General features: G+C 39.6%; 3 long non-coding RNA genes across 3 annotated transcripts; all 3 read right to left on the reverse strand.

Annotated features, from left to right (window-relative positions):
• Positions 1-205: 205 nt before the first annotated feature.
• On the reverse strand, positions 206-3,571 carry LOC145429923 (uncharacterized). Its single transcript, XR_013910266.1, has 3 exons — positions 1,572-3,571; positions 751-853; positions 206-618 (listed from the first exon to the last, which is right to left on the reverse strand). It is a non-coding gene; the product is annotated as an uncharacterized LOC145429923 (long non-coding RNA).
• Positions 3,572-7,133: 3,562 nt separating this feature from the next.
• On the reverse strand, positions 7,134-11,061 carry LOC113025139 (uncharacterized). Its single transcript, XR_013910264.1, has 4 exons — positions 11,047-11,061; positions 10,718-10,894; positions 8,208-8,325; positions 7,134-8,057 (listed from the first exon to the last, which is right to left on the reverse strand). It is a non-coding gene; the product is annotated as an uncharacterized LOC113025139 (long non-coding RNA).
• Positions 11,062-13,816: 2,755 nt separating this feature from the next.
• On the reverse strand, positions 13,817-27,855 carry LOC113025137 (uncharacterized). The gene is made up of 7 exons (XR_013910261.1): positions 26,742-27,855; positions 26,422-26,493; positions 22,417-26,311; positions 22,230-22,333; positions 16,855-17,023; positions 15,201-15,318; positions 13,817-15,041 (listed from the first exon to the last, which is right to left on the reverse strand). It is a non-coding gene; the product is annotated as an uncharacterized LOC113025137 (long non-coding RNA).
• Between the last annotated feature and the right edge of the window lie 58 nt (positions 27,856-27,913).

Here is a 27,913-nt window from a genome sequence, read left to right on the forward strand (position 1 = left end):
AAATAATGGCTGTTATCTTAGCCGTTCCTTGGACTGCACTCTTCTGGACAGAAATATTGGATGTTGTTCCTAGGATCTGCAGAAGCTACTCGCCTAGCCCGGGAGTCACTGCAACGAGTGTGGTCAGAAGTATCATCCTGAATATCATGGTCATTTTGGACTTTAATGACTTCTTTGAACTAGTCTTTTCCCAGGGTGGAATGATTGTACCTTTAATGGTGCATCTTTAATGATTTTAAACAAGAATCAGGTACAATTTGTTAATCAATTTTATTACTGACATACATGTCGATATTGACATTTAACATCTTAACCAAATTATTAATTTAATATTGTGATTTTTAATGGAAAGATCTGAAATCAGTGCTCAATAAATGTGTCCTCTCTTCAGTAATATTAACAGTATTTAAGCAGGTAAAGTATGCAGAGGTTCAGCAGCTCTTCATGTTTACAAAGAGACTTTATGGAGTGGCTGATGTATTTCTGCTCGAGTCATTCATCGATGCTGCAGCAGGTGCTTGATGTGTTAATTGTTTCTTTATCTCTTGTTTGATAAATTCAGTCTTTGCCCACTTCCCAGTCTGCCTCACACAGTACTCCCCTCTGGGTGTCTCGATCCTGCAGAAAAATCTGTATCATTACTCTGGATCAAAGTCACAGATTTGACTGAATGCTTCGCTGTGGAGGATAACACATCACTTTGGCAAATATTAGTGTCTGTATCAAAAAGACAGTAAATCACAGACTTACACAAATGCCGGTGTTAAGCAAAGGCTGTAGGTTTTGCTGACGGAGAGGATATGTGACTTTGGGATCCTGTTTTCAAAGAACTTATAACAGCAAACTAAACGAGCTGTGAGAGGAAAACAGATTGAGGGCTGTGTCTGTACGTGGAGACTTCTGCATCCAACACATCACAAACACTTTCATATGTTTTAAATAATTAAAGCTAATGGGGCAACAGAAACATAGTTTTCTTTTTCCAGACAGAGACACTAAGGGAAAAAACACTTAAATCTGATTTTATAATCAAGGGTGCCCAAAATATGCCCACATTTTGCTTTGCATGTGTGAAGATTACAGTGAAGTTTTTTGTTTTTTACTTTAACCCTGTCACACATAGTGGTCACTACAGTGGACAGCTATTCAAAGGCTGTTTTATTGTATTTGTGTCAGTGTTGATGGTATACTTGCACATAAACCACTACACTGGACACTGATGTGTCACTCCATACCCTGCCATGTTTTAAAAAATGAAAAAAGTACACATTTAAAAAAAATGCACATACAAGTTCAGATACAAGATTTTTTTCATGCCTAAAGATAAATAAAAATACTTAAGAAAAAAAACCCTGATTGAGGTTGCCATAATTGATGGATGAAAGGGTTAATACAGAGCACTGCATTTCCTGCTGTGGGGACACAGGAGTGAAAATACATGAAATTGAAAGTATTTCTTGATTTGATTGGTTGTTTGTTTTATTCACTTAATTAGAGGAAAAATGCAGAGTTTGGCGGTTACAGTAGAATTTCCCTCGAGTCTGGAGCAGAGAGTAGGCTGACAGACTTACACGAGGCATCACAGCAGCGAACAGCACGAGCAACAGTCCCACTGTGAAGCTGAGAGTCCTCATGTTGACTCCTCTGTAGACCTGATGATGCAGATGTTTCAGAAGATGTCTGAGGTGATCTGTCCTATTACCTCACTTTAAGTCTGCTCACATGTTCTTATCTGCACATTCAAAGTGGAAAAGTGTTCAAAAACCCAGTAGGTGGTTAGGTGAGTGGGTACTACTGCAACACGAGACAACAGGAAGCTCGAGGGACTCGACATCGCTGGGAATATCTGACAAAACGAGCTCAAACAAACCGCCCAGCGTTCCACAAACTCTTTACTCTGCATGCACGCACTGGTTTTACATCACGAATACTCAAAGTAGGTCAGACTGGAAATATCAAGCACAGGCAAGTTTAGAGGTTTTTAGGGGCCGTCAAGCACCTAAAAAGTTCGTGATAGCACCCTTAACAGTATCTTTATAAAAAGGGTTGATAACAGTGTCATTTAGTATTATTTTCTGACATTGTTTTCTAATGTTATATTTTGCCAACTCTTCTACTGGAGACAGGACAGAATAAAAACAGGCTTAACTGCACAGTGTTCTTGATGTTGTGATGTTACAGTGCACTCACACACACACTCACACACAGCTGCTCCAACAACGCAGCTCGTCATTAACAAAAATGAGACTTGTGTTGCTGTGACAGAAAGAAGACAAAGAGCTCATTTCATGAAGGTTTTTAAACACACTTTACCTGAAACAAAATGCTGTGACTGTGTTAAGGCTGGATCATTTGAGATTATCAGCTAATTTTACCTTTCAGAGCCGTTTGTCTGCTGGCAGCTGCCAGCCAAGGGGCTGATCTACTTTATTATTTTAGTTTGTTAAACATTTCAGTTGATATTCTGCTCAAATTGGGCTTCGTTGTTTGTTTACAGCACAACTGCAGATCCTGGTGAGAGCAAGTCAAAAGGACGTTACCTGTCATGTCAACAGCAGCAGCTGGTGCTGTGCCAGAAAGTGATTTCAGATGGTTCAATGAGTTTATTTGGTTTGTTTGTGTGTTTTACATCTGATATTTTTTTTACTTATATCAGTAAATAGAATAAAGGGGTTATGTATAAAATAAAGAAATGACCTGTTTTTGTAGTATCTTTATGACTTTAGATTATAATCGATCCAGTCCATTTTGGTCACTTAAAGTATGTTTATGGAACTGCAATGATATATTTCTTAAACTTTCTGTGTCCCTCTTGAGTAGATCTCTCTTGAAAACACATTTTAATGTCAATGAAACCCAAATGATCCAAATAAATAAAGACTATAAAAAAGTCCAGTTGTAGTCTAGTTTGTGTTAGGGAAGTTGTTTCTGACTCAAAATGACTTCATATCATTCATGAGAAATATTTTTGACTTAGATTGTTATCAAGTCATTTATGGAAGTTTAAATTCCCCTAATATTTGATGGCAAATGCTAGAAAACGCTTTTTGGCACGACCCTGGTATTACATTTGCACGCGCCAGGTTAGCAGATCACACGCAGTGCCTGCACCCCGCGAGTCCTCGGGATGAACTTCTTCATGAAGTCAGCTCTGGCTTAAAGTAAGAAGCAAGAAAAAAAATCCATCTTACAAATTTTCAGTGTCTCCGCTGGTTTACATGTTAATGAGTACAAATAACAGGCAGCTCAAACTTAAGAACACTGTGAGCGCACCGTAATTCATCCTAACTCACCGACATCCGTTCACATGGTCTGAAGAGCTGTTTCTTCCTCCATGCGGACAAGGATGCAGATAACCCTCACAACCACTAGGGGGACCGCGAGCTGCATGCTCAGTCATTTCTGGAACATGACTGGATTTCACGTAGGTTACACAGAAAACTCAAAGCACTGAAAACAGAAAATAAACAAGAAAACACAGAAAATAAAGAAACAGGAGTCATTGTTTCAGTGCGTGTGACAGAGCTGTAACAAATGTGCTGAAGGAAATGGAATTACACACAGACAGGTCGATTAAAACCAGCACTGAAACCTGAACAGATGAAGATACGTTTGCAGTGGGCTGAAGCTGATGGTCAGTGATGATGAAACACATATATAAGAAAATAAGCTAATTTCCCAGATTTTTTATGATTTGGGAGACACGTCAGGTAAAAGTTCAGAAGACATAACAGTCATTACCTCACAGGTGTACACTGACATTTTTCTCATTCCTCTCATAGACAAGCCAGCATCACAGTGCTCTCTGTGAACCTGATCTGAAGACCGTGCAGTCCCCTGCAGACATGCAGTCGTGGTCAGAAGTTTTGCAGACATTCATCACAGGCATGAATATCATGGTAATCCTGGACTTGGACTTTAATGATTTCTTTGAACTGGTCTTTTCCTTTGCTGGAATGATTGTACATCGTATTATCTTGAATGGCTTAAAAACAAGAACTGGGTGCAGTCCAAACGCCACTAATATTCTATCCTCTCCAAGATGCACCTCGACCACACATTTTTATTAGCCATCAAGCTTCTGATACAATTCTGGCCAAATATATGACCACTTTTTGTCAGAAATGATAGAGTTCATTTAAATTGTTTGGTTTCTTATGGTTAAAAGCTGATGCTAGCACCTCCATGTGTGGCAGTTGACCCAGTGCTCTTTGGTTAGAAAGCCTCACCTTTATTTCTGCAAATATACCGTCATTGTAGCCAAACAGCTCTTAGCTCCTTGGACTTTGTTCTGAGTATTGGTGAATCTACTGAGTGCTGTTTTCTATCATGTAATCAACCATAATCAGTTAATAATAGGCCTTGTGTAGTTGAAAGACGCTAAAGAACCTTCAGCACCACTAATAAAAGATTTAAGTGGATGTATGTTAATATTTGAAGGTGTAAAATCACTCTGGAAAAAGAACGGTTCAATAACCATGATGTTCATGCACATGACTTCTGAGTTACTGAGATCATCACTGGTCTGAAACACACAAAAGTCAGCCTGTGACCACAGCAAACAAGCTTAACTTCAGCTCTCCGGTAATATAGTCGTGGTTGCTGGTAGTTTGAAGATAATTAGTGTGGATTTATTGCAATAAACAATATCTAATATGACAGAAGTTTGATGAACTTTCATCTTTGCTCAGTCTATTTGCTTGTCCAAGCTAAAGCATTCATCTGCTCACTGCTCTACTACTCAACACTCTCACAGTCTGTTCTCTAAAATCTAAAAGAGGAATTGTGGATTTGATCAACTGGTCCCTGAATGCAATTGACACCCACTTCTCAACGAGAAGCCTGGGCTCGGGAGAGCCCGAGGGTCATGAAATTGATATGCAGTTGTTCGCACTAAAGGAATCACCACCATCATTTCATGCGGCTACCATATCGGTGCCAGCTGTGGATCAAGGTTCAGAATCAGAATCAGAATGCTTTATTAATCCCGAAGGAAATTAGGGAGCTTAGGTTGGAGCTGAACATAACAAATTCTCACCCTGATAACAGACGGTGTTTAGACTGTTCCTTTCTATACTACGCAAGGCCACCTGGGTCGGCTGGAAGACTGTTTTCTTCGCCTGGCTGTGCGAAGGACACTCTATCAGCTAACTCAGGACACACACACACACACACACACACACACACACACACACACACTGATACACACTCACCCCCCCTCCCTTCGATACTTGTCCCCACCCGGGGAAGATGGCGGGTCAACTGGACCAGTGCAGATATGCTGCAGGACCGGATGCGCTTACTACACCGGCTCTCTTTCACCCTTTACCCACCCCTGTTGCTTGTCTTGTGTTTCTGTGGGGAGTGGGTTTTTTTGTTCTCAAACTGTTCTCCCATTAGGAGCTCAGTCTGAGTGGAGTTTTTTTTTCTCCTCCTCTCACCTCATGTTGTGTATTTTCGTAGTTTTTTTTTCCTATCAGCCTACCTCTCTGACATGTTTCCCCAATGTGATGCATGTGTAAAGTATGTTTGGTCAGAGGGTTCCGTTGTAAGTGTGCATGTGCCATTTAGCGTGCTGTAACCCATAATTTCCTTCGAGATTAATAAAGTATTTCTGATTCTGATTCTGATTAACTGTGACCCTGATCATCTTTTTTTATTTGATGTTTTCTTGCCCCACAACATATAGACCTTTGTAAATAATTTAAAAATCACATTCTTCCACTAGTGTGTGTTACTTAGAAAAAGACTGAAAATCTGAAAAAAGGGTATATTTTCCTACAGATGCCAGCTGAGGGGAAATAGGTAACCTTTTTATGTTTTGTTGTCGGCTCCAGGCAGGGTCACATACTCCAGTTTCCTCAGATGTGACAAACATGGACTCAAGGATGAACTAATTATTTGTGGTGTTTTATTTTATAGGTTGCTTTGACTAATTCTGACTATACACAAACTGTATGCAATGAAATTGTATGTATTATTGGGTTTTTATCCTAGAGGTCAAAGGTCAACTACAACCCAAATTTTGTAAAATGTGGAATGCTGTGTAAACAAAAAAAATATAAACAAAAAAAGAAGCAATGATTTCAAGATCACAGGCCCACGTTTGCTACTCTGAGCATCTGCTTTACTTTAATAACAGTCTGCAAACATCTGGGAGCTGAAGAGAGCAGCTGCTGGAGTTTTGGGAGAGCAATGTTGTCCCATCCTTGTCTGAGAGGATTCTAGCTGCTCAACTCTTCTTCTTTGTCTTATATTTTGTTTCATGAGGGATTAAATGTTTCAGCTGGTGAAATGTCTGGACTGCAGGAAAGTTCAGCACTCTGACTCTTCTGTTATGAAGCCATGTTGTTGTAACAGATCCAGTGAGCAGTTTAACATTGTCCTGCTTAAATATGCAAAGCCTGAAAAACACACTCCAACCTCTGACATCAAGGCAGCATTTTTCCCCTGAGAGCTGCACTGGATATTTTCTCTTTTTTTAGACCATTCCCTGTAAACCATAGAGATGGCTGTGTGAGAAAATCCCAGCAAATCTGATGTACCTGAAATACTCAGACCAGCCTCTCTGGCACTAACACATTCTGATGCTCACTTTGAACTTCAACACTTTGTCTTAATCACGTCTACATACAATGAACTGCTGCAAAAAGTACATTTAACATCCAAAATAATCATGATAAAAGGTAAGATAAATTATTAACATAAATAAGCACAAGTAGATGATTGTCAAAGTCTGCAAAATAACTTAAATAGCATCAGCATCTAACATGGTTTTCTTTTCAAAAGTAATCTCCACTCCTCCTATTCATTTATGAATATGAAAATAACACCTTTAAAAAAATCTGACCTGCTAAATAAAACACACTTAGCAGCACCACATAGTATGTTCAGTTTTCACACTGCACTTGTGTAAGAAAGCATTTGTGCAGATAAACAAGTTTAACTTTCGAGCAGCTCAGGAAAGTTTTCCCTTTTCAGATAATGGGTTTGTAAAATGTCTTCTTAGTCCCATAGTGCACATTCACCTTCACCTGTACAAACTCTACTGACAAAACTTTTATAACCAGCATTCAGATCAATTTAAAAAATTAGGCCATTAAAACACACTTTTACATTCACAGTCAGAGTCGTTTAGTTTTATGAAATGAAACTTTAATGAAGAATAAAGCAGAGCGATACAGAGTGATGTATAAATGCTTCAGATATACTGTAGCTGCATAACAATGAAGACAGTGAAAAAAATGAAAATGATGAAAAATGATTTACTACTTGTTATATATACAGCTGGATCCAAAAGTATGAGAACATCTCTAATTTGTGCACGATTTTCGTTTGAATCTGGAAATAATCTGAAAGTCTGAGGAATCAAAACCATTTAAAACTGTTTTTAACTCTGCGTTGGAGATTAGTGCCAGGAAAATGAGTGTGTAAAGAGATAAATAGCAGAGGAAGTGAAACCACAGTGGATCAAACCTGCAAGGAGACTTTAAGTCTGGAGGTGGTTTTGTATTTCTGTGGTTCTTAAGCACTTTCACTTTGCTGTAATATCATTTACAGATGATCAAGGACGGAAGAAATGTCATGAAGTGCCACAGTCGAGCTCACGGAGTGCTTTAGAATGACCCGTTGTTAAGTATGTTTGATTTCATTCACCTGTGGCAACAAGACTGAAAACACCTGAATTCAAAGAGTCCCAATACTTTTGTCCATATACTAAATACTGAAATTTATTTATCTGAGGTTTAAAATTTTACCCAAATAGTTAAACTGAATTTGTGATTTGTAAACATTTGAAAACACAGAAAAAATAAATTCATTCTCTCTTCATTAAAAGTTACAGTATTTAAGCGAGTAAGTTATGCAGAGGTTTGAAACTGCAGCATTGCCTCGAGTCTACAAAGCAGTTTTATGCAGTGACCGATGATTTCTGGCTTGTGACATTTATTGGAGCCATGGCAAATTTTTGATGCATTTATTGTGCTCTTTTGACAAATTCTCTCACTGCCCAATCCTCATCCTGTTTCACACAGAAAAGCCTTTTGGGCGTCTCGATCCTGCAGAAAAATCAGTATCATTATTTTGCTCTCATATTCCCATATTTTACTGTCAATAGCAGAGGTACAGTTTTGATGTGGATAATCATACATGACTTACTTGGCAAATATTAGTGATCGTATCTAAGAGACAATGAAAAACAAACTTACACAAATGCTGGTGTGGAGCACTGACTGTGAGTTTTGTTGATAGAGACGATGTTCGCCTTTGGGATCCGTTTGTCAAAGAATTCAAAACAGCAAAGGTCAGGTGAATTCACTGCCTTAGCTGTAACAGAGAAACAAGGATTACTCAGTGCTGCATCTGCTTCTAATGACTTCTCCAACATGTAAAATAAAAAACCTACAATTTCTCGTGTTATAATAACATGTTGAAAAATATTCCTATCCTGTAAAAACTGGGAAAAATCCAACACGAGTGCAAAACAGAACACATAAATAAGAAATCCTGAGTAAGAAAAATATTTTAAACACTTACTAATTGTTATTAATAAGTTTTAATTGTTGTTAATTATGAATCTGACAGAGTAAGTAAAGTAAGTGTTCAAAGTTTATTTATTAAGCGCTTTTCACAAACAGGCGGTCACAAATCGCTGTACACAAACGGCTAAAATAAACAAGAACATTAGTAGCTTAAATAGACAATACAAAAGATTAAATAAAATACGGTAAAGTTAATAGGTCGTTTTAAAATAAAATAAAAACAAACAACAACAAAAAATCCTGTTTAAACAGAAAAGTTTTTAAGTAGTTGTGGTGGTAGACTGTTCCACTGTTCTTGGTGCCACAGACTGAAACGCTCTGTCTGCTCTAGTCTTTAGTCCCGTACGGGGAACAACCACTAAACTCTGAATCTGGGAATGGAGACAACGAGCAGTAGTGTATTTTAAGCCGAGATAAATCATCTGGGGTCTGGACATTTACTGCTCTGTATCTTAAAACAAGAATTTTAAATTGAATTAAAAAATATATTGGGAGCAAATGTAAAGAATATAAAATAGGAGTGATGTGAGCTTGCTTGCTAGAATGTGTGACAAGACTGGTCGCAGCATTTTGTATAGCTTCAGGAGAGAAAGAGATGATTTGTCCAAGCTGGTAAACAGGACATTACAATAACCTAAACGTGATGACACAAATGCATGAAGAATTTTTTCTAGTTCAGCTGAGAAGACCATATGATAGAGATGTTCATTAAATAAAAGAAACAGGAACAAAACAAAGATTTTACATGCGAGTCAAGGCCCAGAGAAGAATCAAATATTACTCCAAATATTTAACTTAGCAGTTGGACAGAAAGAAGCAAGAACCTGACTGATTTTAGCATATAGTTCAGGAGGAGCTATGATCATGGTCTCAGGCTTGTTGTGTTTAAAACAAGTTAATTGCTAGATAGCCAATCAGTAACCTGAGTTAAGCAGTGGACTAGGGTGGACAACCTATCCAGCTGATGAGGTTTAAAAGACATATATATCTAAATGTCATCGGCATAGAAATGATAAGAAATGTCACTAAAAGATTGATTAATGCCAGCTAAAGGAAGAACTTAGAAAGAAAATAATAATGGACCCAAAACTGAACCCTGTGGAACCCCACATGTTAGGGAGGCAATGTTAGAGGAGAACCTGTCTGTTCTAACAGAGAAGGTCCTAAAAGATAAGTAGGAAGAAACCAGTCTAAGGCAAAGCCAGATACACCAGCCAAAACTTCATATCGAAGGCTGCACTGAGATCAAGCAAAATGATCACAGACTTATTCCCCACATCAGAAGCCATTAAAAGATCATTATAGACCCTCCAGGATTGCCGTCTCAGTGAAGCGCTGCCTCTGAAAGCCAGACTGAAAACGGCCAAGAATCTGTAATCTGCAGCCTGATGATTACAAGTAGAGTTGGCATCAAGATTCTGTTTCTTCCGTAGAGGAGTTACTGTGTTTAAAATAGGATGGAACATGACTTTGTCTCAATAGCTGTAATTGGAGAAAAAGAAATGCATGACCCAAGGCACTGAGGCCATCTACATAAGGGGAGTCAATCACCTTATTAACAAAGTAATTGAAAAGAGTTTACATCAGAAAGTAGCACAGCATTCTGAGTTGGAAATAGAACCAATAACGCTGATAGTCTCAAATAATACTCTTAGTAAAAGTATTGGGGTAAAATATAATTAATAAAATTCATGAAATAGTGACTTTTTAAAAATACTTTTATTTGCTCAGGCTTTCTTTAATAATGAGAACGTGATAATAATAATAATAATAATAATAATAATAATAATAATAATAATAATAATAATAATAATAATAATAATATCCCATTAATTTATAAGCCATTATTTTGTGCCACTAATCTCAAATCAGGTTGCAGGAAGACGAAGCAAAGAAGCCCAGACCTGTTTCTCAAGCCGATCTTTACCCCTCAAGCTCGGGTCTTCTACCAAACACCTGGGACCTTAAGGGTCCTGTGCAGTATCTCTGCTGTTCCGAGGACTAGGCCCTTCTGGACAGAGATCTCCGATTATCACTGGGACCCTCCACATCTTCTCAAGCTCCTTTGTTAGCCCTTGGTATTTTCTCGAGCGTATAGTCATTTGATCATTTCCATTTTTCCATTTTGGTTTTATTCATGAAAATCACAGTAGAATAAAGTAAGCTAGAAGACTTACAGGCATCACTGTGGTAAACAGTGAACAGCACGAGCAGAAGTCCCACTGTCAGGCTGAGAGTCTTCATGTTGACTTCACTGTAGACCTGATGATCCTGATGTTTCAGAAGATGTCTGAAGTGATCAGTCCGAACACCCCGCTTTAAGTCATGTTCTCATCTGCACATCGAAACCAATTCTACGAAAAGTGGAAAAACAATCAACAGCCCCAGATGGTTAATAGATTGGGTTTTTCTGCAACATGAGATAACAGGAAGTTTCAGAATATCAATCTGATTATCTGATAAAACAAGCTGAAAAAACCCAATGAGTGTTCTACAAAGTCCTTACAATGCATGCAGTATCTTTATCTCATGTCTCAAACAACGCAGATTAATAGGTCAGGCTGTAAATAGTACAGTATAATTTGATGATAAATTCAATTAACAGGGATCTTTTTGTGGTTACATGTCTTCCATCTTATGGTTTTAGAAATTGTCGAGCAAACACTAACGGCCTCGGCAAGTTGCTTGAAGAGTTATACCAGATAGACAGAAGGCAACTAAACTCTACTGAAACATCCAAGCTATACTATCAGTGGCAGTGGGACAATGTGAGAACAGCCACACCAAGGCAGTACAGTGCGCAACACTGGATGTGGTGTACAACACTAGAGGCCAACTTCAAGCCAGTGGCACAACTTACCATAAAGTGTGGGATGTACCAAGGAGATGGCCTGTGAACACTGCTGTCCTGCATAGATTTGAACCCCCCTCAGTGCAACCATTAAAAAGACTGGCTATGGATACCGACTACAGAAAGGAGCAATCATCAGCCTCCTCCTCTGCATGGATGACATCATGCTGTATGCCAGGAACAAGACATTGATTCACTGATTCCACCACGAGAATCTACAGCAGGGGTCGGGGAACTCCAGGCCTCAAGGGCCGGTGTCCTGCAGGTTTTAGACATGTCCTTGATCCAACACAGATGATTTAAATGGTTAAATTACCTCCTTAACATGTCTTGAAGTTTCCAAAGGCCTAATTATTTGACTCAGGTGTGTTGACCCAAGGTTAAAAGCTGCAGGACACCGGCCCTTGAGGCCTGGAGTTCCGCACCCCTGATCAGAGCAACGACATCGGAATGTCAATCGGACTGGAGAGGTGTAGTCGGAGGGTAATGAAGAGAGGGAAGGTAGTCAGAAGTGAGGTGATTGTACTACTAGACGGTAACATTACAGACATCGAGGACAGCTACAGATACCTAGGAATCACAGGCAAATGGGAACTAAGACGAGGCCACTTAGAAAGCCGCACCTAAGAAGTCCTGAGGAGTCAGCTGAATGGAAAGAACAAGATCCAGGCAACCAACACCTACACCTGAGTTTTTCAAGGTTCAAGGTTCAAGGTTCTTTATTTGTCACATGCATAGTTATACAAGTATAACACACAGTGAAATGTAGCCTGACAAAAATTGGGGGGGTGTAGAGGAAGAACATTATATATATATATACATACATATAGTAAATACATACATATAGTATATACATTGGGTGAATGTGCAGTAGTAGCAGCAAGCAGGTGAATTCTGTACATTAATATGAATAGACATCTGACTATTTTACAGGATAGACAATATAAACATATTTAAAATTAAAGGAATTGAAATGTACATTGTGCCTTGGTTTAGTGTCTGGAAGAGTCCTGACTCAGTCAATTATAGATGATGTGAGAGGGCGGGTGTGTGTGTTTAGGGCACGGATGGCTTGGGGATAGAAGCTCCTCTTGAGTCTCTCTGTCCTTGCCCGGAAGATGCGGAACCTTCTACCAGATTGCAGAAGTTGGAACAGTTTGTTGCCAGGATGGGACGGGTCCTTCAGTATCTGCTCTGCTCTAGTCCGGCATCTCCTGGTGTAGGTGTCCTGAAGCGGGGGGAGAGCAATCCTGCAGCAGCGTTCTGCTGTACGGATCACTCTCTGGAGAGCTTTATGGTCCTTCACACAGCTGTTCCCGAACCACGATGTCATGTTCTGTGTGAGGATGCTCTCCACAGCGCCTGTATAGAAAATGCTGAGGATCTTTGGAGAGACCCTGAGCTTCCTCAGTTGTCGTAGGTGATACAGGCGCTGCCTAGCCTTTTTGGTCTGGACCTGAATGTGGGCAGCCCATGTCAGGTCTGAGGAGATGTAGACACCAAGATACTTGAAGGACTGCACCCTCTCCACTGGAGCTCCATTGATGATAATGGGCTTGTAGTCTCTGTGCTGACCCCTTCTGAAGTCCACCACCAGCTCCTTGGTCTTGCTGACGTTCAGCTGGAGGTGGTTTTTAATACATGGGCGAATGGATCTAGGATTTGATGTTGTTTACATCAAATTATTTGAATTTGATTTCTATCAGCTCAAATCAGTCTATTTTCCTCTGGCCTTCACAAAGTATTTTCTCCCCAAAAAAACGCTGCTCACTGGATATTTCCTCTTTATCAGACCATTCTCTGTACACCCTGGAGACCCTAAAGTGTGGGAAAATTCAAGTAAATCAGCCATTTATGAAATATTCAGACCAGCTCGACTGACACCAACAACCACACCACATTTAAAGTCACTTAAATCTCCTTTGGCCGATTGGATGATTAGATATGAGTTGAACAGCAGATATGGTGCAAAATGTAGTTTGATTGGTTTTGGTCATATACAATCACAAGGAAATCATTTTTAAATGCTTTTCAACAGAAATGTTTGATACTACAGATCATTTTACTTCAATTGCAAGAAATGGAAAGGTCACTGACTGTTTGACTGAAAGATTAATGTTAAAAGTTCAAATGTGTTAGTAGACACAGAGGATCGTCAATGTCTACAAAGTAACTGACATCATGACATGCTTTTCCTTTAAAATGCCCCACCTCTTTATGGGAACTGTAAAGAACCGCAGTAACATTCTCACCACTCCGTCTCCCACATGGAAAATATACAATTTATAAATATGTCACATTGTGCACATTCACCTTCAACTGCTTCTATTAACACATTTTCATAACCAGCATACTGATAAATTCCAAAACAAAGGCCACAGCATGAAAACACCTTTACATTCAGTGTCAGATGGAGTCGTTGAGCTTTGTGAAATGAAACTTTAATGAAGAATAAAGCAAAATAATAAAGAAAGACAAAATCTTTTTAGATACACTGTAGCAGCATAACAATAACACAGTGAAGACAAATGATCACATGATTTGATACATGTTATACGTAGCTAGATCCAAAAGCCTGAGAACACATTTAACGTGCGCAAAACTTTCATCTGAACCTGAAAATAATCTCAGAGTCTGAGGAATCAAAAATATTTGAAATTGTTTTTAACAATCGCTCTCAGAGATTAGAGGCAGGAAAACAAGGGCCTTTGTAAGGTGAGGGAGAGATACCACAGTGGATCAGACGGTGAGAGTTTAAGTCTGGTGGTGTTTCCAGACCCAGAGCTGAACACCTGATGTGAGTCAACTGCACCCTGACTGAGGGCAAGCAGTGATCCATTCTTCAGAGATGTGCTCCAACAGTGATGTAGATCTTTGTGGAGAAGAATTCACACTGCAGCAGGATATTGAAGCCAAACACACCTCAAAGCTTTGGAGAGCTGCTTAAAGAAAGCCTAAGAGTGCTGAACATAAACTTTGCTCATCAAATGAGGCTCTTTGAGACACAGTCACATCAACCTGGGTCAACATGGCTTAAGGGGAGGTAGGCGGTGTGGAATACTATATGGACAAACGTATGGGGTCACCTACACATTACACCTACAGGCCATGAAAACCCACATCCCAATTTTAATTCCAGAAGAGGAACTCTGGAGTTTCTTAGTCACCAAAACATTGGAGACTTTTTCAGCACTCTGTCTTTGCACTCACTAACCCTGCCATCTAACTTTATGTCGTCTGGCACTTCATGTGGTTCTTCAATGCTCCCATCTTACAGTAAGAGCACCTTCAGATGATTATGGGATATTAATGAGGGAAGACACTTTATCAACTGAGTTTTACATACTGGATTAACATAATTCCCAAATTATGAAGTTGATATTGTGATAATGTAAAAAAAAAAAAATTGAAATCAGCATAAAATAAATGTTCTCTATATTCTGCAGCTGTAATTAAGCAGGTAAAGAATAAAGGGGTTAAAATTCCAGCAACAGTTTACAAAGTAACTTCATGGAGTGAAAGCATTTTGTGATTTTTGAAGTGTTAATTGTAGCATTGGTTCAATTTTCGCTCTCTCTTCTTTAACAAATTGTTCCATTGCCCACTTCACAGTCTGCTTCACACAGAAAAGCGTTCTGGGTGTCTCGATCCTGCAGAAGAATCAGAATCATTATTTTGCTCTCATATTTACACATTTTACTCTTAATAGGAGAGTTATGCTTTAATGTGGACGATTATACATTGCTTATACATTACTTCATGGCAAACATTAGTGATCGAATCAAAGAGACAGTGAAAGACAAACTTACACAAATGCTGGTGTGGAACATTGTCTGTGAGTTTTCACGATGGACACGATGTTCGCCTTTGGGATCCGTTTGTCAAAGAAGTGAAAACAGCAAAGGTCAGGTGCATTCACTGCCTTAGCTGTAACAGAAAAACAGGGATTACTCAGTGCTGCGTCTGCTTCTAATGACTTCTCCAACATACCAGATATAAATAAGGTTCATGCTCATTAGCTGCTTCTGGGTCCAAACTCTCCCCTTCAAACGAACACTGCGGCACCACTGAGAGTTACAAACTGTCTAAATTCTTTCATCTGTAATAAAATCATCAGCGTTGCTGCTTTACCAGGCGTAACAATTAAGTTTAACATCCAGGCATCCATGAAAACAGGATTTATAAAGTTTAATGGAGTTCAAAGTTAGCAGGGAATTAGCTCGATAGTATCTTATATTTGGATGGAAACTATGTTCTGACTACAAGTTAAATTTCTTTTAGCATTTATTGTTTGTTTTTTTTATTGTCACAATTCCAACCCTCCCCCTTTATCTTGCTTGGGACTGGGAAAAGTGACACAAAATAGGCACTCTGGAGGAGTTTTTTTTTTTTTTTAATGAGCGGGTAGTTTTATACCTTGTGATCCACAAAAAGTAACAGTAAAAGAAGAACTGACTGCGTAACAGTCGGGGGGGATTCATTTGCAGTTTGGACGCGTAGGTGTGAACATCTCTTGCTCTGACAGCAGCTGAGGGCGACTGCTGCGTGAGGTCTATCACCAGCAAAAGTCGCCAGATTTGTCGCTGGTGGCTTTTTAGAAAAAAAGTCACTAAGGCGGTCTAAACCCCTCATACACACAATATTAACATGGACTGAACCACTACTCACAACCAATGGCCCTTATATAACTACTGTATAAATTATCCATATATCTCACTGATCTCAACTGCACTACTGTAAATGCTGCATAGACAATCATACTGTACAATATAATAATTATAGTTTTACAACTGTTTATTAATACTCCAATTGTATATCTACAATCTATATAGTTTTCACATTTTTAACCACATGTATAACCTGTTATATAGCCTGTACATAGCTTGTTCACTCACTAGAGCTATAGCCTGAACATACTTACACTTATAGTATATTCATAACATACCTTCATACCATGTACATTGTAACATACCTATAATAGATCCATATTGTGTAATATCTATATTATTGCTAAAGAACTTTCTGGATGGATGCAAACTGCATTTCGTTGCCTTGTACTTGTGGCATGTGAAATGACAATAAAGTTTAATTCTAATTATAAAACTTGCTAAATATAGTGACAAAGTCACTAAGTTAGCAACACTGGGTTCGTGCGTCATCACTGCAAAAACAATTTTAGAAAGTCTTGTTCATCCTATTGGTCCAATTGAGCTAGTTAACTAGCTTTAAAAAGCATTATTTGTAAATAAATAAATAAATGTACTATGATAATTTTTTAAGGCACGGTAAGACGCTGGAAAATTTTATCCGCTTTTTAAATTTAAAAAAAATGAACTAAATATTTATGCAAAAATTGCACAGATAGATGACAAAATAACCATCATATAATTTCTCATGGCAAGAATTACTCATATTTTGTGTGTGAAAACAAGAATACCTGGGAAAAATCTAACACAGACTTACAGGCATCGCTGGGGTAAACTGCAAACACCATGAGCAGCAGTCCCGCCATCAGGCTGAGAGTCTTCATGTTGACTGCACTGTAGACCTGATGATAGTGATGTTTCAGAAGATGTCTGAAGTGGCCTCCTGAGCTTTAAGTTGCTTTCTCATCTGCATATTCAGTGCAGTTCTAAGGAAAGTGGAAAAATGATCAACAACCCTGAAGGTGGTTAATAGATTGGGGTTTCTTGCAACATGAGACAACAGGAAGTTTCAAAGACTCAATATCACTCTGATTATCTGATAAAACAAGCTCAAACAAACCACTTCATCTTCTACAAAGTCCGTACGATGCATGCACTGCATGCATACTTGTATCTCAACTCAGAGTAGTAGGTCAAGCTGCAAATATTAAGCTATAATTAGATGGTAAATTCAATTAACAGGGATCTTTTCATGGTTCATTCATTCTTTGTTTCCCATTAAACCTCTTCTGTCATTTCATAATTTTCCTCAGTACTCCTTAATCACCAATTTCTGCACAACTGTCCTTCATTCAGGCTGCAGTGAAGGCTGCAGCAGATTCACGAGACAACACGTAAGACATCTGCTCATGCCTGATGTATATCAGTTCAGGTTACACAAATCATTTTCTGCAAAGAATATATGTATTATGGACAGTGTTGGTCAAGTTACTTGAAAAAAGTAATCAGTAACTAATTACTGATTACTTCCCCAAAAAAGTAATCCCGTTACTTTTTTGATTACTTATTTTCAAAAGTAATTAATTACTTAGTTACTTAGTTACTTTTTAAAAACACGATTTACAACCTGAAGAGGTGATAAAGCGATCGATCTTTCAGCCCAATTCTACTTTTTCTACATAATCCATCATACAAAATGTAATCAAATGGAAAAGTCTCTTTTTTTTTAACTTGTTTTATCAGTTTTAATCTTTTAACTTTATGCATCAAGCAAAAATTTAATTATATGCAACATTCTTTGAGTTGAATAAATTAGTTTAACATTTAAACCTATTTTCTACACATTCCAGCACATAAAATAAAATATTTTTTGTGTTTACACTTCACTCTTTCAAATAGATGCAAGTAAAACACAGCAGAAAATAAATAAAGTCAAAGACTCAGCGGTGCTGTTGCTCTATTTTCACCTGTAAAGCAGGACTGCGGTAGGCGGAGGTTTACCCTGGTGCAGGTGTGCTGCAGCGGTGTGGAAGAATCCGCGAGTTTCTCTGTGAGTTTCCCATTACGTCGTTGCGCACTCGGTGCTTGCTCGGAAGTTTAGGGGGTTTTTTTTCGCTGTAAAAAGAAGTTTTCTTCCCACGCACGATGGACGCTAATGTTTTTGTCACTTTTTATGGAATCAAACTCAAAGTAAGGTCAGTACTTCCACGCTTTAAACGCTGCACGCTCATACTCTCTCTGCACTCGATATATGATCCATTGTTGATCTGCACACAGCTGTTGTCACTAACGGCGCACTCGCTTACGTCACTGTCGTGAGACATTCTCGCAAAAAATCACGGTTTTAGTAACGCAGTAACGCAGCGTTCCTACGGGAAAGTAACGGCAATCTAATTACCGTTTTTGCAATAGTAATCCCTTACTTTACTCGTTACTTGAAAAAAGTAATCAGATTACAGTAACGCGTTACCCATCTCTGATTATGGATGTGTTATGTTTACATGTTGCACATTTGTCTGAATGCTAGCTGCAGAAACATTTCAAGCGGCATTGGAGGCACAGTTATAACTGATCCCACCTCATAGTTTTAAGCAACTACAAGCACTCTATTTAAAGTTGGAGAAAGACTGTGGCTTTGATTAAATGTAAACACATTCAATGTTCATGCTGGGTACTTTTGTTTGTTTGTATTACAACAGACCACAACAATGCTGACCTTTAACCAGGGAACTGCAATAGAAGATTTATAATGCTAACGTTGTGACCCGCTCAGTCTGATTCTGGGCGTTTCTTCATGTTAAAAATGTCATGTCTCCTTTGTTTTGAATTTCTCCTTCTCTCCTCCAAGTCGATTATTGTGTAGAGTTTTGGATTTGGTATATTTTTCATTTTTGTGTGTGAATTTAGACATATGCAAATTCAAAAGTGAAGGCCCCACAGCCACGTGATCTGAGGTTTCCTAAGACATATCAAGCAGGGTGCTCCCAGAATGGTACAAAATACACCCTTGGTTGGAATGTTCCCAGAGTAGAGACTCTTGTTACTGTGTATTTACTTCAGCTGTGGGATATCGTCATTGAGAGAAAGCAATGTTTAAAGTCAGTGGGTTCTGTTAAATTCTGATGACTGTAATGTATGGCGCTTGCCATCGCCAGAAACTGGTGCTTGAAAACAAAACATACAGTAAGACAAAAGCAGAAATTCTAATCTTCACTGCTACTAAAAACATAGCTCAGAGTGGTCACAGTGTGCTGACTCAAATAAAAGGGGAATTTTCCTAGAAATGCCAAACATGATAAGCAATCATGACCCTGTGGTTAGAAGGAGACTGGAACAACAAGCAAAAAATATTTTGTACACCAGCAAAACAACCCAAATTCTGTCATGTTTGGCTGAAATGGTTGCTGAGGAGAAGTTAAAGAAGCTAAAGAGAGTGCACAGGTTCAGTCATTGTAGATGAGTCAAAAGATGCCATTGAATCAGAGCAAATTTCTTTCATATTTAAATACTAGTATAATCAGGGGTGCACAAAACTGGTACGCAGTTACGCATGCATGACAAAAATTAGGAACGCATAGTGACACTTGTGTTACCAAGCACCTTTGCGTTCTTGACCATGTCATTTAACCTTACACATGTTGCTTGTCACCATCTAAATGTCCAAAAAACAACAGACATTAAGTTGCTTCTTTGGCATTTCGCCACCAGCTGAGAAACACCACCTCTTCGGGTTTTTGGGGGATGTTGCTAACTCCGGGTCCGATAACAGGCACCACACCCGCAGTAGATGTGCTCGGTGTGAGGTCTCGCAGCAAGCTATCAAATACGGTGCATTTCTCAGCTTTAAAAAAAAAAAAAACCCCAAAAAAAAAACGCTAGGCGTTTCATCGGATTTGAGGTGTTACTTCCTTTGACAGTATCACAGTATCACCTTAAAGCACTTGTTGCAGGCTGCTGAGTTTGCATATTTTGCTGTGAAGTACAGCCAGACTTCAACCGCTTCACCTTGGGCATTTTTAATCTGAATCAGAATGGGTTTATTGCCAGATGTTGAGGTTTACAACATTAGGAAATTGCTGCGGTGCTTCAGTGCAGACAATAAGAATTAAAGTGCTATGTAGAAAGAAAGATATGTGCATGAGATATACATGAGATATATACATGAGAATAAGAATTATGAGTGCTACGTAGAAAGATATATACATGAGTGCAGGTGGTGATCAGTGCCAAACATGAAATGATGCAGTGACACAGCGTAGGGTCATGTGTTAGTGGCGGGGACAATCATGTGGTTATTGTTCATGTGTCCAACAGCAGAGGGGAAGAAACTGTTCTTATGGCGAGAGGTTCTGGTGCGAATGGACCGGAGCCTCCTGCCTGAGGGGAGCAGGTCAAACAGACTGTGTCCAGGGTGAGAAGGGTCAGCTGAGATCCGGGCTGCACGCCGCAGTGTCCTGGAGGTGTACAGGTCCTGCAGAGATGGGAGTCTGCAGCCAATCACCTTCTCAGCAGAGCGCACAACACGCTGCAGTCTCTGTTTGTCCCTGATAGTGGCTCCAGCGTACCACACGGTGATGGAGGAGGTGAGGATGGACTCGATGATTGCAGTGTAGAATTGCATCATCGTCCGTGTTGGCAGGTTGAATTTCTTCAGCTGCCTCAGGAAGTACATCCTCTGCTGGGCTTTCTTGATGACGGAGGTGATGGTGGGCTCCCACTTCAGGTCCTGGGTGATGGTGGTACCCAGGAAGCGGAATGAGTCCACAGAGGTGATGGGGGTGTCAGTCAGGATGATGGGGGGGAGTGGGGCTGTGTGCTTCCTGAAGTCCACAATAATCTCCACTGTCTTCTGGGCATTCAGCACCAGGTTGTTGTGGCTGCACCAAGACACCAGACGTTCAACCTCCCTCCTGTAGGCAGACTCGTCCCCGTCCGAGATGAGCCCAATGACGGTGGTGTCGTCTGCGAACTTGATTAGCTTTGCTCTAAAAGAATGTACGTACCTGGACCCGCCTACTATCCTCGGAAACGTAAAATGATTGGCTAGAATTCAAAGTGAATCTCAGGGAAAAAAAAAGCACCGAAATGTGCGCTGCTTTTCGGTCTGGTTACTACCGTTTATGTTTATGTTATGCCATCATGGCACCGGATACCGGTACCCATCCCTAGTTCAGAGTGAGTGCTACAAAGAGGAAATAAAGTGTATTCAGGAAAGAATCACGATCTCCCCCTCAAGCAGTCTCTGGAAACTGCATCCTATTCTAGATGGTAATGGACTCTTAAGAGTTGGGGGCCGAATCATACAATCTGAACTGGACATCGACACCACTCACCCTCTCATCATCCCTGCCCGACACCACTTGGGAACGCTCTTAATACGGCACTATCACGACACTGAAACACCAAGGAAGACATTTCACAGAAGGTGAAATTAGAGCTGCAGGGTTCTGGATGGTAGGGGCCAAAAGGGCTATCAGCACAGTGCTTTTTAAGTGTGTCACATGCAAGAAATTGAGAGGAAAAGCGGAATGTCAGCAAATGGGAAACTTACCATCTGAACGAATGCAACTTGCACCCCCCTTCACATATGTGGGTGTAGACGTGTTCGGGCCATGGGACATTATAACCCGGCGCACAAGAAGAGGAAAAGCTAGCTCTAAAAGGTGGGCCGTGATGTTCTCATGTCTGTCGACAAGAGCAGTCCATATCGAGTTGATTGAATCAATGAGCACAGACAGTTTCATAAATGCTTTAAGGCGGCTTTTTGCAATCAGAGGCCCGGCAACCCATCTCCCGTTTCTGCTCGGTGACAGCTCGTACTTTTCCTTTTTCTCCCTCCCTCCCTCGCTCACAGACACATAACGGGTATGGCAGTCCATTCTCCCTGCAGCACGGACTACACTGCCCATGAGGCTACATTCTTTAGGGCGATGCCTGCAACACTCTGCCTATTGCCTTCATAAAAAAACATTTCTTCACGTCATTATGAGACGCAAGACTGAGACACAGGCATTTGAACCTCTTAATACGCGTTTTGTTTGGGTTTCCACCGGCGTGGAATTACCAAAAATAGAGAGGGCATAGCCAAACATATGAAACAGGAAAAGACCGCCGTGTAATCCCTTTATTTCAACAAAGTAACTGTATTCTGAATACCACCCTTTTAAACGGTAACTGAATACAGTTACTCACATTTTGTATTTTAAATACGTAACGACGGTACATGTATTCTGTTACCCCAACACTGTCCATGACTAGGGATCTTCACCAGGAAATCAGGGACGGGTCCACGGGATCTAAACACAGAGTGAACACGTTAGAACGAAGGCACAGGTATAGCCTTCGGAGTCTAATACTACGAGAGCGGAGATACACTAACGTGATTCACGCAACAATCCAGCGATGAATGGCTGCCATCCCTCTGCTTAAATGCTGGTAGCATCAGTGAGAATCAGGTGTTTCCACTTCACAGGTGAGTGGGCCGAGGGCATTGACCCACAATAATTTCCGCCCCGGCGAGTGAGAGAGAGACAATGCAGCTGATCAGCTACCTGCTGATCCACCAACACTTGTAGTTTACAAAGCAACTTCAAGTGTGCACCTTTGGGATCCATTTGTCAAAGAAGTGAAACGAGCAGAGGGCAGGTGATTTCACTGCGTTAGCTGCAACAGAAAAACAGGGATTACTCAGTGCTGTGTCTGCTTCTAATGACTTCTCCCACATATCAGATATAATTAAGGTTAAATGCTCATCAGGCAACAAACACAATTTGTTATATCTTAATAAAAGATTAAGTTTGAAGGCTCTTATTTTATGTCTTGGAGCAAGATTATTAAGCAAAGACATAAAAGATAGAGATACATAGAAAATAGAAAAACAAAAAATCTGTCTCAATGAAGGACATGCCGGACATGTGACCACACTTTTTCCGCAAGGATTCAGAGTAAGAAAATTACAGTGAAGAACTTCCAGCCCACTTGAGATCAGTATTGGTCTTCATGACCATGAACTTATATGAGTTTGATGTCCTCGCTCTGTCTCACTCTGTGTCTGAATGAAGAGAAAGACAGAAATTCAAAAACTGATCTAACACAAGTACAAGAAGCAGACTTACAGACATCGCTGTGGTAAACGGTGAACAGCATGAGCAGCAGTCCCACTGTCAGGCTGAGAGTCTTCATGCTGACTTCACTGTAGACCTGATGATGACGTGTCTGAAGTGATCGGTCCAATGACCACGCTTCAAGACACGTTCTCATCTGCATATTTAAACGAATTCTAAGAAACTGGGAAAAATGATCCACAACCCAACGGTGGTTAATAGATTGGGGTTTTTCTGTACCATGAGACAAGTTTCAGGGACTCAATATATCCGATAAAACAAACTCAAACAAACCACTCATTATTTTACAAATAAATGCATGCACTGATAATGCATGCATAGTCCCAATCTTCACTTTCTGCACAACTTTCCTTTATTCAGGCTGCAGTGAAGGATCTACTGCAGGGGTGGGTGAAACTCCAGGTCTCAAGGGCTGGTGTCCTGCAAGTTTTAGACATGACCTTGATCAAAAACAGCTGATTTAAATGGCTAAATTACCTCCTTTTTCATAGGCCTGGTAATGAACTAATTTGATTCAGGTGTGTTGACTGTGATGGGAAATTTCTTTATCTTATGTGTGACAAAGTGGGTGAGAAGACCATTTGTCTATATTCTTAGTTAACATTCTTGTTTTGATTTAGCCATATTTCACATGTAATCTGCAATAGGCAAACATCTACTATCCCGGGTTTGTTTATGTTTTGCACTTTTACAGATTATATAATATAACATCTTGGTTTAAATCAATTCATACAAGTTTGTTAAGTTAAGAACTTACCTTGCCTACCTGTCTTGCAGAAACAAAAGGAGGAAATGCAGTTTTACTTCCTGCTTTATACCTTCTGGGTTCATCTGAGGTCACAGGAAGAGACCAAGTGCAGAAGGGGAAGAACTCTTATAATTTAATAAAGTTGATTTTAGAGGGTTTATTGAGAAATAGATTTATTGTTGTAATATGTATTGATTACACCAAAGAGTTTATGTTGCCAGTAAAGAGGAGTAGTAGAGGTTTGAATATAATCATGTTCATCTTACCTACCTACTGAATGGAATAGTCCAGAGGAGAAATTGTTTGGTTAAGTGGACTATTTAAGCAGAAGAACTCAGGTGTTTTGGGGGAAAAGGTTCAGGTCAGTGTAGCTGTGTGCAGGTTGACCTTAATTTCTGTTTATTTAAGTTCAGTTATGTTTATTTGAACTGAGTTATAGAGTTGAGTTTCTTATTTGTTTCTTTGTAAATATTGTTGGGCCACAAAATGGTGAATAAATCACTTGCTACACTGGACAGCATCAGTCTCCTGCACTTCTTTGACCGCTTAAGTCGAGTCGTACCACGTTATGTATTTATCTAATGTACTTTTGTATTTGTTTTTTAGTTACATACATATAGGATAGCATCACAAATGTGTCTTTATGCTTTATCACACCTTCACAGTGGGGCCATTGTAATAGGCCAGAGACATCCAGGCACCTGTGTGCGGGGGGGGGCTGTTGCTCATTTCTGGGGGGGAAAGGGAGGTGATTGCTGGTCGTTATTCTCTCTGAAGGGAAGGTTTCAAGGATGAGCTGAACTGGCAGGTATAGAGTGACGCAATGTGCTCTGGAATTCTCTTTGTCTCTGAGTTTTGCCAGTTTGTATATAAGATATCTATCATTAGAGACCATTGTTGTCTCCACTGCAGTGTATATAATAAACTCCACTTCAAAAGACGCTCACTGAGTGTTTGCAGGTTACTTGAAATTTTCACGACATGACCCAGGGTGATATCTAAAACCTGCAGGACACCGGCCCTTGAGGCCTGGAGTTCTCCACCCCTGATCTACAGCGTTAACATTGGAATGTCAGCCGGACTGGAGAAGTGTAGTCGGATGGTAACGAAGAGAGGGAAAGTAGTCAGAACTGAGATGATTGTACTACTAGACGGTAACATTGGAGACATCGAGGATAGCTACAGATACCTAGGAATCCTACAGGCAAATGGGAACCAAGATGACCTGCCTTACCTGCAAAGGGTAAGACAAGTCCTGAGGAGTCAGCTGAATGGAAAGCACAAGATCCAGGCAACCAACACCTACGCTTGAGTTTTTAATACATGGGAGAATGGATGTAGAATGTTGTTTACATCAAATTTTGAACCTACCATCTGAATGTTGCAGCCAAAATCTAAACACATTACACAAAGCAACATTTATCAAATCTTCTATTGTCTAATTTTGGTGAGTCAGAACAAATTTCAATCTAATGTTAATTTTTGTAACTGACGAGTGACATTAAGTGGTTTTGCAGTGGTTATTTGAATAACTGTTCGATTTCTATCAGCTCAAATCAGTCTATTTTCCTCTGGCCTTCACAAAGTATTTTCTCCCAGAGAACCGCCGCTCACTGGATATTTCCTCTTTTTCAGACCATTCTCTGTAAACCATAGAGACCCTAAAGTTTGGGAAAATTCAAGTAAATCAGCCATTTATGAAATATTCAGACCAGCTCGACTGGCAAATAACAACCACACCACATTCAAAGTCACTTAAATCTCCTTTGGCTGACTGGATGATTAGATATGAGTTGAACAGGAACAGTACACTGTAAAAAAAAAAAAATCCTAAAAAAACATTAATATTCCAGCAGTTGGGGCGCCAAAATAATACCAGAAAATAACTTTCATAAAAATACGGTTATTTTCAGTAATGACAATACAGTTTGTTGCCCTAATTTTACATGGGATTTTGCCTTTTTCAAGTGCTTTTAAACATTAAATTAGGAACATTTTAATGTGGTTAAACAATGAAATTACCTATAAACAAGGTCAATGAATGCGGCAATATGAATAATAATACTTAAATGTACAGAAATATACAGTTAACAGTTGGTTTAAATAATAATAACAGATTGCATTTATATAGCGCTTTTCGAGACCCTCAGAGCGCTTTACAATTCCACTATTCATTCACTCTCACACTGGTGGAGGCAAGCTACAGTCGTAGCCAGAGCTGCCCTGGGACAGACTGACAGAGGCGAGGCTGCCATATCGCACCATCGGCCCCTCACCAGTAGGTAGTAGGTGAAGTGTCTTGCCCAAGGACACAAGGTGAAACCGAGACTGTCCAAGCCGGGGCTCGAACCAGCAACCTTCTGATTACAAGGCGAACTGCCAAATCTTGAGCCACGATCGCCCTAAGTAACAATGATAATAATTATTATTTCATGTAACCAACTAACCAACCAGCTCACACCAGGATTTAGTTTGAGTTTGCACAGTGAGAAAATTACAGTGAAGAACTTACAGCTCACTTGAGATCAACATTGGTCTTCATGACAATACACATCAGTGACGCTGACATCATGGCTATCTCACTCTGTGATTGAACAAAGAAAAAAACACAGAAAATTCAAAGAACTACTGCTGCAAAAACCACTGGAAATGGTTACACACTAATTAAATTTATTTTAGGTAAGAAAAACCAAAGAAAAAAATGCTTGTGCAAAAGTCAAAGAGATACATGACAAAAATAACCAACATATAATTTCTAATGGCAAGATAAGATGCTCAGGATTACTCATATTTTGTGCGTGAAAACCTGGGAAAAATCTAACACAGACTTACAGGCATCGCTGTGCTAAACTGCAAACACCACGAGCAGCAGTCCCACCGTCAGGCTGAGTCTTCATGTTGCACTGTAGACCTGATGATGCTAATGTTTGAATGATGACTGATTTTGTCTGAATTCATCAGACCGTTCACCCCGCTTTAAGTCGCTTTCTCATCTGCATATTCAGTGCAGTTCTAAGGAAAGTGGAAAAATGATCAAGAACTCTGAAGGTGGTAAATAGATTGGGGTTTCTTGCAACATGAGACAACAGGAAGTTTCAAAGACTCAATATCACTCTGATTATCTGATAAAACAAGCTCAAACAAACCACTTCATCTTCTACAAAGTCCGTACGATGCATGCACTGCATGCATACTTGTATCTCAACTCAGAGTAGTAGGTCAAGCTGCAAATATTAAGCTATAATTAGATGGCAAATTCATTAACAGGGATCTTTTCATGGTTAATTAATTTTCTCCATAAACCTCTTCTGTCATTTCAGAATTTTCAGTACTCCTTAATTATCAATTTCTGCACAACTTTCCTTCATTCACGTAAGACATCTGCTCATGCCTGATGTATATCAGTTCAGGTTACACAAATCATTTTCTGCACACAAAATGTTAAAAATGCATTTGTGTATTGATACTCACTTTTGCACACAATAACATCTGTTATGGATGTTTTATGTTGCATATTTGTCTGAATGCTAGCTGCAGAAACATTTCCAAGCTGCATTGGAGGCACAGTTATAAATGATCCCACCTCATGGTAGTGACTAAAAGTAGCAAAAAAAAAAAAAAAAAAGCACTCTATTTAAAGTTAGAGAAAGACTGTGGCTTTGATTGAATGTAAACACATTCACTGTTCATGCTGGGTACTTTTCTTTGGGTTTTTTTTTAATTTACAACAGACCACAACCATGCTGACCTTTAACCAGGAAACTGCAATAGAAGATCAAAAATGCTAACGTTGTCTGATTTTGGGCATTTCTTCATGGTAAAAATGTTATGAGTGCTCCTTTGTTTTGAATTTCTTTTTCACTCCTCCAAGTCGATTATTGCGCAGAGTTTTAGATTTGGTATATTTTTCTTTTTTGTGTGTGAATTTAGACATATGCAAATTCAAAAGTGAAGGCCCCACAACCACGCGATCTGAGGTTTCCTAAGACATATCAAGCAGGGTG

The sequence above is a fragment of the Astatotilapia calliptera genome, chromosome 7 (assembly GCF_964374335.1).
Source record: "Astatotilapia calliptera chromosome 7, fAstCal68.1, whole genome shotgun sequence".
Classification (NCBI taxonomy): Eukaryota; Metazoa; Chordata; class Actinopteri; order Cichliformes; family Cichlidae; genus Astatotilapia; species Astatotilapia calliptera.